The 10,496-nt window shown below is 43.3% G+C and overlaps 1 pseudogene; it reads right to left on the bottom strand.

Moving 5' to 3' along the window:
- Positions 1-2,915: 2,915 nt before the first annotated feature.
- Positions 2,916-9,615, bottom strand: LOC137235005 (recQ-like DNA helicase Blm; annotated as a pseudogene).
- Between the last annotated feature and the right edge of the window lie 881 nt (positions 9,616-10,496).

Here is a 10,496-nt window from a genome sequence, read left to right as displayed (position 1 = left end):
GTAGTGGTTCAAGTTAAAGTTTATAAAGTTTATTATATTATAGTAAAATCAAACAAATATCTTGTGAAGTGAAATAAAGTTTGTGAACTAAAATCGTGAAATAAAGAAATAAACCTAATTATTATTATATGAAATTAGAAAATATATCGTGTGCTTATTTAGCAAGCCAAGTGACTGCCATTGGTGAGTGCCCCTACCCCCTCCCATTAGTGTGAATAAGTAAACACAACCCGTTTTGGAATGTCTTAAAATATAATGGCTATTACATACATATTCATACAATTGTACATACGTATATTTTGGCTCGCTTTGGTACGACATGAGATTCTATTGACACATTCATTCATTTGTACAAATATATGGCTCGGAGGACCACAAATATTCGGCCGGTGTGCGTCTGATCCTTGTGAGAGGTGGGCGCACCGGGTCGATCTCAGTGGGAATATGCGTATGGAAATAGAGAAATAAGAAAGTAGACGAGATTTTTCGTTATAATGGATGTAATTTATTATGTGAATATATAAATAACCTGGTTACAATATTACCTGAATATATTGTTGAAAACAGTGGAGATCGCTAGCAGCAGATGTTAGCTTGTTGGCTGTTAGAATCCAAGAGGCCGGTTGTATAGCAAGCTACAACCGTTGACCCGCAAAATTCTCCGTTTTGGAGGGGAAAGGCACCCACACATCAACCCCGACATGCATATGCATGAGTGCTGACAAAAAACACATATACACTTGCATGTACATACATGCACATGCATGTGGCGGTGATGGTGTGGGTGGTTATAAATTAAGTCGAGTATCGATTTGCAGAGTTGCATTGGGGGGATCGCAATCAGATGCGGAAAAGTTAGGCATCCTGCATAAACATGCCGGCCCCCCTTGCGATACGCAACATCATTTTTACCCCCACCGATCTCCGACCGCTGAAAAGCAACGAAAAAAAAATATTTGCATTAGAACTAAACTTAACTTAAATCGCGTATTTCGCCAGCGTCGCGGGTGGCCGGGAGTTCTGCCCGACTTGCGCAGCATGGCACCTAAGCTAGGATTAAAATAAACATTAGAAGGGGAAGAAAGTGAATATTTCTTGCCTTTGATTATACATAATTCTTAGATATACATATAGAATCCATAAAGTGATATGACGTAGAAGGTCAATAGTGCTGGACGAAGGGGCCGAGGTCTCCGTTCCAGACTGGCAAAATTTTGTTTCTCCTTTTGTTGGACGGAGAGGCCGAGGTCTCCGTTCCAGATTCGCATTATTTTTGTTTGGTTGGACGAAGAGGCCGAAGTCTCCGTTCCAGACTCGCATTTTTTTGTTTAGGCTTTTCTGGGCTGAACGAAGAGGCCGAGGTCTCCGTTGCAGCGTCTAATGTATCGTGTCGCTCTCGGGGCGACTGCCTTTTTTATTGGAGGAGGTGTGGCATCCTTTGAGGTGCCAGGGCGAGTGACCGTGAGGTTGGTTGGGTGAAGCGGAGGTGTTTTATTACAAAAAGTATATTAGAATAGATAAATTAAGTGCATATGCGAAGCATATTATTAAATATAATTTTTACCAAGCAAAAATGCGTTATTTACGTTCACCTGACATAAATTTGCAGATTGGCGATGCGTTCTCCGCGACGCGTTCTATCTGCACGTACCATTATGCTAAATGTAACATGCAACCCTGTCGTGTATTTATTGGTCAGCTGATAGCTAGTATGGTGAGTTTGTGGCGTGCGAATATATATATATACCTTATGTATTTTGTCGTTGCACTAGTGCCGTAGAAAAGTTGATTTTATTTAATTTGGGACTCTTTAATTTCGGGCCTCGGATTGTTTTTTACCGAAGCCGTAATTATGACGGTTTGTGATGTCTGTTGTTGAAAACAACAAGTCCTGCCCCCCAGCCAGGGAAACAGGCAGTGCCGACGGCAAAAAAAATTATAAAATCAAAAAAAAAATTTTTTATGTTTTTTTTTTTGTGAATGGGAGCATAATTATTTTTTAAATGAGGGTTTTGTCTTTATTTTGTGCGTAAGTATTTTGTTGGACTGCCCGAGGCGTAAGTATTGGAAAAAAAGCGATCCCGATTTTGTTTCTCTTTCGGGTTTTCGGTACCCGCGTGCATCATTTCACGCAGCACTAAAGAAAAACAGGCAAATATATATACATAAGTTGGTATAAGTATATGGACAGTCAGTGCCCGGACTTTACCGTATTGGTAGATTTGTGAAATTTTTGACCCATTTTCCTTTCCTGCTACTCCTACCATCAAACCCAAAAAATCTACCACCATGTCAATATTTTCGCATTAAAACCAAATATTGTAATCATGTGGTATTGAATTGCCGCGCACACCCAAATAACATTAAGAGGTGGTGCTGACCAAACCAAACAATTTTTGAAACATTTGTGAGCAGACTTGAAAGACAAGAAATAAATTTGGTTATGAAATGGATGTAGTAGATGCGCAAGCATATATTGTCCTGCTCTATTTTCCTAAATTTTTTGTTATCAATAATTTTGCACGAAAATAAAAAGTTTTAAGTAACCGATAACATGCCGAAATTGGTTATTTTTGGGGCAGGATTTTGGTACTTTGGGAAACTATTATTGTAATTAGACGTTTCGTTAACTTTTTGTTTGTATATTTCAGGAACTAGTGAGTATCCTAAAGCATACGCTGAGTCTATACAAATTTCCATATATTTTGTTTGGGGTACATGTATAAACTGCAGATATTGCTTTCTGAGAAAAAGAAAAAAAAAACCAGTCTACTACTATTTTCATATTTTGCTACCCACATTTTTTCTTGTTTCAAAAGTCCGGGCACTGGTATAAGTTTACCAAGCATATATATATAAAGAAAAAAAATTAATCGGACATTTATACATACACTCGTGTATAGCATGTGAAATTCCTATGAATTGGGACAACCGGAAATACATCGAATGATTTTCCCGTTGCTTCCTTTTTTTCTACTATAGCGCGTAGCTGGCGTACCTAATACTATTAATTGCATTGTGGAGGTATTTGCGCGTTTACGCATCGCTGAGAGTAAGTGAAAAAAAATGAAATTATCCAACGTACATTTTGGACAAATAATGCGCACGCGCTTTTGTGGATGTTTGATCGCTAGCTGTTCGCTGTGAGCATCTTCCAAATCCATTAAAAGGCACAGTTTCTCTGCAGCATAATTGCGCGTAATTTCTAACATTTTACTACCGAACTTGTCGAAATTAGCTTTGGTTACATGCGGAATGCTCAACATATCACTTTCTGATTCTGGCACTGTTTTCGGACATCGCTTTTAATGCTTGTATATTCATGATACTAGCCCTTGTTACACTACGTACAGCAGCTGTTGTACGGCACAAATCTAATAGAACCGAGTAGCAACGTTCGTGAATGGCACGCAATTGGGCTACACCAGCTGCTGCTGGATCGTTTGGCTAAACAGCTGCTCTACTGAACCCAGGAAGGGCACGTTTCGGAGCATCTTTACGGGAAAGTGCAAATGTGAGTATTTTGCTATCTTGCATATGCGTATGTATCTTTGTACCCAACAAAAAACGTAAGCTTGTGGAATATCATTGGAGAATATTAAGTGCTCACGTAGAAATCCTTCCAGAATCTTTTTGCGCATTAAACGTTGTACATCTGATTTGTCCCAATCTTTGAGAACGCCATGGTGTGCCGTTTTATCATGACATCAATCTACGATACGTGTAATTAGAGACCCTTTAAGCACATCAGCTATGTATAGAAGAGTGAAACGCGCCCGCCCCCTACGTATATCCTTAACAGCATGCGCATCTTTTCGGCACTGTTCCAGCACATTAATTTCCTGGTAACTTTGCTTTTTAAGACAATTATCGCATGCCGTATCTCTTCTCTCCAGGCATTGTTCACTCGTAAAATGCTCACCAAAATAATCTAGCTGTTGAGCACGTCGACAATCTGTTACTTTTTTAACAGTATCCCACAACTCGATTCAAGTTCTCTAAATGTAGCTTCTTTACATCCATTGCAACCGTGTTATCCAAGTCCAATAATTTCTTCATACGCGTCACATCCGTGGTAATTATAGTAATGTAAACAGTAACGTAAACCTGATCTTGGTAATACCCTTCAATGGCTTTTGGTAACGAGTAGTACAACACAAAACGTACGTCTGGGTTATCAATACCCATTCCGAAAGCCATTGTTGCGCCAATCACACGCACTTTACCACTCAACCAATCATTTTGACGTGTCTCACGTAGAGTATCTGTTAAACCGGCATGATACGCTAGCGGTTTTATGCCAGCTGCATGTAATTTATTTGCCAGCTCTTCACATTCCTTACGCGATAAACAAAAACTTATACCACTCCAATTAGATGGGCATCTTCTTAGGAAGGCTTGTATATCATCTAATTTACTAACACCTCGTGTCGGCAACACTGAAATTTGCTTAAATTGCTACGATTATAACTAGATGAAAACCATTTAGGATGTGCCCAATGCAATTGACATAGGATATCAGTGCGTACGCGGGGTGTAGCCGTAGCGGTTAGAGCCATGATAGGCACTTTAGGAAACCATTTGCGTAGTATGCCAAGACGCTTGTTATCTGGGCGAAGATCATGACCTTATGAAAATGTGAACGTAAACGGGAGTAGTTCTGGAGAATGCGAAGCCAGTTGTCTTAACTGTGCGGTGCCGAAGAGCCAACAGTGTCAAATCACAACTGCTGATTTAAATCGATTCTCTCAGAATTAGTGCCTGTAACCTAACGACAGTTAAACGTGAAAGATAATGGATAGGCATGGCGATGACGCTTCTGCTTGATAGGTTGCGCATGGATAGTGGCTTTCACCCAGAAGGCCCGGGTGGTAATCCTGCTGGAATGCAAACCAATTTAGGTTGAGTGACAACTCAGTTTTTGTTACATTATTTGCGCTTCGTTTGGAGGGTTTTACTGGTAAGATTCGTTATATATTTGATTTAAGATTTGTGAAATCCCTCGGCTGCCTTTAATCCACAGCTTAAAAATATTTAACGATATTTGCGGTCCCTATTAGGCTTAGGTTTGGAATATTTTGCGCTTATTACTTAATTAATTGTTCTAGCAATGTTTACTCATGCAATTCTGCATTGTATATTATATGGGCATGGATACAATTCATTATGTAAAGATATAAGATGGATACAATTCAGTCGTAAAGCAAACGACGAAGCTCTTTGTGAGCCACAAAGCACCGACTTAATGCAACTCGTAAAGTTGTCATTTTCAAGTAGTTTGATTTCACGAATTAGATAAAATGTGTTACTTAATACCGGCTGACTAAATAAATACTTACCCTGACTAGAAAAATCGCCAAAAAATCTAACTAAATATATGCAAGAAAAAGAGCGTGAATGGCGTACATGGGCCGACTCACCTGTTGCGCATCTCATGTCACCCAATTGCTATCGTACATTGGGTGAAGCACGTGAAACATTGGAATGGTTTGCGAAGGCAGGCGAGTGGGATGTATATTTCCCGAAATGGGAACGCGATTTAATGGTAAATGTTTTTTTTCATACTATTTGCCCCGCTCTGAGGTAAATATAGACGGGATACGGGATAGCATAAGAATAACCACAAAGCCCAATGGACCTGGGATCAACTCTACAGCTAGTTTCATATTTCGTATACATGTAAATGAGTGCTCAGATAGTAAGCAGCCCGATATAAGTCGACCATCTTAGCCTTGCCAGTTAAAACATACATATGATCATAAAGGGCTGGCACCTAGATCTTATTCCATTATAATGCGTACGTCACAAGACTTCAATGAGGAAACGTATAAACTTAATGCGAAAAAACGGACCTTAATGTTTGCCAGGTGCGTAAACTCTGTAAACCTCGCAAACTTGTATGACATCTTTAGTTACTGGTTTAATATATTCTTTACTATTCAGAATATAAATTGAAATGTTTCTGTTAACGAGTTTAAAATTCATACGAACAAGAGCACTCCGAGGCAGAAGCGACTCATATGTCGTACATATTTAGACTCATATCAGACAACCATCGCAGACGGAAAAATTTAATTTCTTTAAAAAGATTTGTACATGTATGAGTCCTGTAAGAGTCATAAATGACTCATATGACGCATAAGCATATCAGGCGAATATCCCATATAGGAACTATTTTTGATCTGCTAAATCCCTGCAAAAATCGCGAGTGCCCCACGAATGCATGTATGGAGTACTCGCCATGGACCAACCGAGTGCCATAAAATTAACCACAATTCATACAAAAAATATGGTCCAATTAACATTGCGATGTCCTAGGACTGGACCATATACTCCAGCTCCGCATTACATCAGAGTAATCCAAGGAGTACCCACAGTCCAATAAACATCGTGTAGTGATTACAATCGTTAAAAACGAGCAATGATCGGCTTACAATATGTTCGTATGGCAACATGAGTTAATAGTGAGTTGAAGATTTTAGGTGTGCAGATGAATTTTGGTAAATTCCGTTGGCCTCGCGCGTTGGTTCTGTGATACTCGCTCGGGGTGAGCGAATGAATGAGGGTTGTTTTGTTGGAAATTTAAAAATTACAAATAGATTCTGTGGCAGAGCGGTTCGCCCTTCTGCGGTAGGCTTTTCTGGTATCCTCGTTCTGGGATAACGAGTGAGTTGTGGGTTGCTTCTTTAAAAATTGGAAATAAAATAGGCCGGAGGCCTTTATGTTCTGTGGCAGAAAGCGGATTTGCGTTAGGGCTTTTCTAGTATCCTCGTTATGGGATAACGAGTGAATGGGGATGGTGTCCTTGCTCGGGGGAGCGAGTCGATTGTGGGATATTTTCTGGTGTCCTCGCTCTGGGCGAGCGGGTCAATTTGGGTTTGATTTTTTTGACAATTTAAATATTAATGGGCCGCATGTCTTTGTTCTCTGTGGCAGATGCGGATCTGCATTAGGTTATTGGAGATGGGTTGCGAGAGTTGGCCTAGTTCGGGTGAACGAGTGCTGGGTTCTTGTTTCCGATAGGAAGGTGGAATTTGGAATGGAGGGAGAGGAACGGAGGGATTGTTAGGAGGAGCTCTTGGTCTTCTCGCAATCCATCTCCTCCGTTGGGAGAAGGATCAGTTTGACCAAAGGTCGTCTGACTTGACCCTTCTCGGTTTTGAGGTCGACTACGCGTACTCGGTCATCTTCGCCGGGGTGTACGTTGACAACTCGACCTAACCTCCATTCGTTGGGAGATAAGTTGTCCTCTTTGGGGACAGCGAGATCTCCCATTTTTATATTTTGTTTGGGATGCTTCCACTTCACTCGTTTTTGAAGTTCGGATAGATATTCGGTTTTCCATCGCTTGCAGAAAGTCTGATGGAAGGCTTTGAGTTTCTGCCACCGACTGATCATCGAGGCAGGGCTCTCACTAGCATCCGGCTCTGGCGGAGCCAATAGGTAGCTGCCAGTGAGGAAATGGCGTGGGGTGAGCGGCTCTAGGTCGAATCATTGGATGCCGTGCTGAGCGGCCGCGAGTTCAGACATCCTCGATGCGGCGCAAGAGTGTATGGAATTCCTCGAAGGTGAATTTGTGTGGCGAGGCTATCTTTTTGAAGTGGCTTTTGAAGCTTTTCACTCCAGCCTCACAGCCCTCCCATATGGGGAGCGCCCGCAGGGATGAAATGCCAAGTGAGTGACTGGGGGCTGTACTTTGAAACAGCATTGTCTCGGGCTTGTGAAATGAAAGTTTTGAATTCCGATCGTAGGAATCGTGAAGCTCCGACAAAGTTTGTACCGTTGTCGGAATAGACGTTTTTGGGACATCCGCGTCTAGATATAAAACGGGCAAAAGCCGCAAGAAATGATGGGGTGCTGAGGTCAGTAGTGGCCTCCAGATGAAATCTGCTGGGTTTGATTCTGAATTTATGTGCAACCAGTCCTTATTTACGACCATGTCAATGATGTTGGTGATCCGATGTGCGACGAAAGTGGACCAGGAACAAGGCGGTTTCCTTATCCATGCGAGGACGATTGTTGAATCCGTCCACAGGCGAACTCTCACTGGTCCCAATTTAAGGTTCCTGAAAATTGATTCGGCGATTTCCGCTAACAGCACGGCTCCGCAAAGTTCCAATCGTGGAAGAGACAGGGTTTTCACGGGGCTACTCGGGTTTTTGCTAACAGCAGCTTTGTCCAGATGTCGTTATCCGTTTTCACGCGCATGTAAACGGCTGCTGCGTAAGCCTTCTCGGATGCATCACAAATTCCATGGATCTCGATGTCGGTTCTGGAGAAAAGTTGACCCATCTAGGTGTCCTTATTTTAGCGATCTCATGGTATTGGTGGTGAAGGTTTTCCATTTTTCCAGCGTACTGGTCGGTACAGGGTCGTCCCAAGCGGTGCTTTCTAACCAAATACTCTGCCTTGCGGCGAGCAACTTGAAACTCAGTGAGTACGCCAGCAACCTTCCCAAGGCGGGATAAACTAAATAAATTTAAAAAATATGATACGTATGTATAGTAGGATCGTAAGTACGATCTCCGGCGGACATCCGTGCTCGCAGTAATGCAGCCTCGCTGAACTGTGGATGAAAAAGAAAAGCGTTAGTAGTCAAGTACGTGGGGGTTGCTTGGTTTAAAATGCACCTTGTGGTATAATTAAAGGTTTTTATAGTGGGTGGGCTCCAGACACGACGAGGCCGAAAATTGTGCCTTGGGTGAGGAGCCGCCGATAGTTGACGTGGGTGTGCCTCCGACCATAATACTGGCGTAGACGTCGGCGCCCAAAGTGAGCAACACTGGGGACGATCGGTAAAATGTCGGATCGGCCAGCTTCATGAACTGGAATGGGGCCGCTACCGACGGGTCCAGATTGGCCGTGGGGTTTAACCTGGCATAGTTCGATATTACGGTGGCTTGGGGTCGTGATCTTTCCCGCTACCCCATACTTCCCTCGAAGAACGACGGTGCACTTCGAAAGACGTGCGGTATTGTTACGCTCCAGGTGTAGATCCTTGCACAGATTGGCATCGATAATGCTGGTGGGAGCGCAGGCATCTAACAGGGCGCGGACCAGGTGTAAGCGGCCTCCTGCCTCAATTCGGACTATGGCTGTCGGCGCGATGGCGATCAATGCTCGAGTTATCGTCGGTGCCGCTAAATTGTCCCGGAGTCTACCACTCCTGAAGCCAGTGGGGGTTTGTTGTTGCCTCACGAGAGCTCGATGGTTGTTGCGCATCTTATTAGGGGCCGCCCTCCCAGTGAACTGTCGTGACGAGCGGGACGGACGCGGTTCCGCGTCGTCACGCTGGTTACCAGCAGGGCGGTGCGATGGGCGGAAAGGACGTGTCTCCGCGCCATCCCCGATGTGTAAGCGCGCGAAAGCGCCGTGCATAGGCGAGCGGTTCTCGGGTCTCTCATGACGTAATGGGGGCCGGAATCGCGGCTTTTCTAAGCTGCCCGATTGGGCTACCTTTGCTGCATTGGCCAGCCTCTCTTCTTCCTCTTCTTCCTCGACTTGCTGGGCCCATGATTTAGTTTGCTCCGTGACATGTATGGAGAGGACCCCGTCCGAGCTCGCATCGTCGTCGTTGTGCTTGCTTTGAGGTGGCGACGGCTGATCCTCGTCCATATGTAGCGTCGTGTGATGTGGTTCACTGCAACGTCGGCATCAGGTCTTGGCTGGGGCAGATTTCCAGGCGGTGGAACGGGGATAGGCAGTTGGGACAATAGCGGTGAATGAGTATTGCACGTAGTCGCTCCTCAGTCGACATACCACGGTAAATTGGGCACAATCACACTCCGTGCGGTTTGGTGCACAGACGACAAGCGATGGTGAACGCATTTGGGCGTGCCTCGGTTTGGGAGCGTTTGAATGCAAATCCAGGCATGTCTAGAAATGGTAGCGTTTAGTAATATCGCTGCATAGGCTGGTTGAGTGGCTAATTGCCGGAGACCCGGGGTCGATTCTGGCTGACCTATTGGTTGGCGTACTCGGGATAAGGGTTAATTTGGGATGAATAATCTGGTTAAGTTATTCTGCCGATATAGTGACGTGTAGTGGTTGAACCCACTGTTAGGTTTAGTAAACTTTGATTGATGAATAATCTGGTTAAGTTATTCTGCCGATATAGTGACGTGTAGTGGTTGAACCCACTGTTAGGTTTAGTAAACTTTGATTGACATACGCCTAAAATGACCTTTCGTTTTGAAAATAGTTTCATCAGAATGAATTTGCTGATATTGAAAGCCACCAATAGTAAGATTAAGAATTATTAAGTATAGACTTAGGGCACAATATATTTTTTGGTGTTTGCCTAAGGCAGGCAATACGCGACAATATACGGTATATCACGGTAAACTCGTGTGTTGTCACGGCTCCTTGTAATTGCCCTCCAAAAATTTGGTCACAAACTTACCCACGCCCATGCAAATGTGACTATGAATATAACCTATGAATGACTGTAAAATGACTAGTCAAATAACTTCGTGCAGATAAAATGTGCGACAGAT

Source organism: Eurosta solidaginis, chromosome X (assembly GCF_040869045.1).
Source record: "Eurosta solidaginis isolate ZX-2024a chromosome X, ASM4086904v1, whole genome shotgun sequence".
NCBI classification, from domain to species: Eukaryota; Metazoa; Arthropoda; class Insecta; order Diptera; family Tephritidae; genus Eurosta; species Eurosta solidaginis.
Note: the sequence above shows the minus strand (reverse complement) of the source record. Positions and strands in the feature narration are given on the sequence as shown.